Here is a 545-nt window from a genome sequence, read left to right as displayed (position 1 = left end):
GTCGCTGACAGAAGTTAACCAAGAGTCAGGACAAGCCACGTCTACTGGGTCCTAATGCCCAGGATGTTCTAGTCTGGTTTGTTTTCCTTAGGCTTAGTAGTTGGAGCTAGAGAGAAGAGTTCCTAGGTCTAGTCCCTGTCAAATGCAGACCCATTCCCTCAGGAACAAGTTCTGATTACCGCAAAAAGACAATTATGCTACTATCAATAAAAGACACCGATTTTTGTTGTTGTTTTGATTTGATCTGAAACTTTCTTTCCCTCAAATCTCAGCTACAAGATTTCAAGCTCGGCCTACAAGATGGCTTGGTGGTAAAGGTTGCCAAGCCTAAGTTAGGTCCTCAGATCTACCAGGTAGAAGGAGAGGAACAAAATTGTTCTCTGACCCCCACAAGCACGCACTGTGGCACACCATTCAAAATAAATGTAATATATTTTTTTTAAGATTTCAAGTCTGATGTAAAAGGACCCACTCTGCCTCCCAGAGCATGTATAGAAAGCTATACTGAGATGCAGTGTGTGCGAAGAGCTTGGAGCTCAAACTAC

At 42.9% G+C, this 545-nt stretch overlaps 1 protein-coding gene across 3 annotated transcripts in view; it reads right to left on the bottom strand.

Moving 5' to 3' along the window:
- The window catches only part of Rbms2 (RNA binding motif single stranded interacting protein 2), a 66,157-nt gene that overhangs the window by 50,802 nt on the left and 14,810 nt on the right, over nt 1-545 (bottom strand). The gene's annotated exons all lie outside the window — the stretch shown is intronic.

The sequence above is a fragment of the Microtus ochrogaster genome, unplaced genomic scaffold, assembly GCF_000317375.1.
Source record: "Microtus ochrogaster isolate Prairie Vole_2 unplaced genomic scaffold, MicOch1.0 UNK99, whole genome shotgun sequence".
Classification (NCBI taxonomy): Eukaryota; Metazoa; Chordata; class Mammalia; order Rodentia; family Cricetidae; genus Microtus; species Microtus ochrogaster.
Note: the sequence above shows the minus strand (reverse complement) of the source record. Positions and strands in the feature narration are given on the sequence as shown.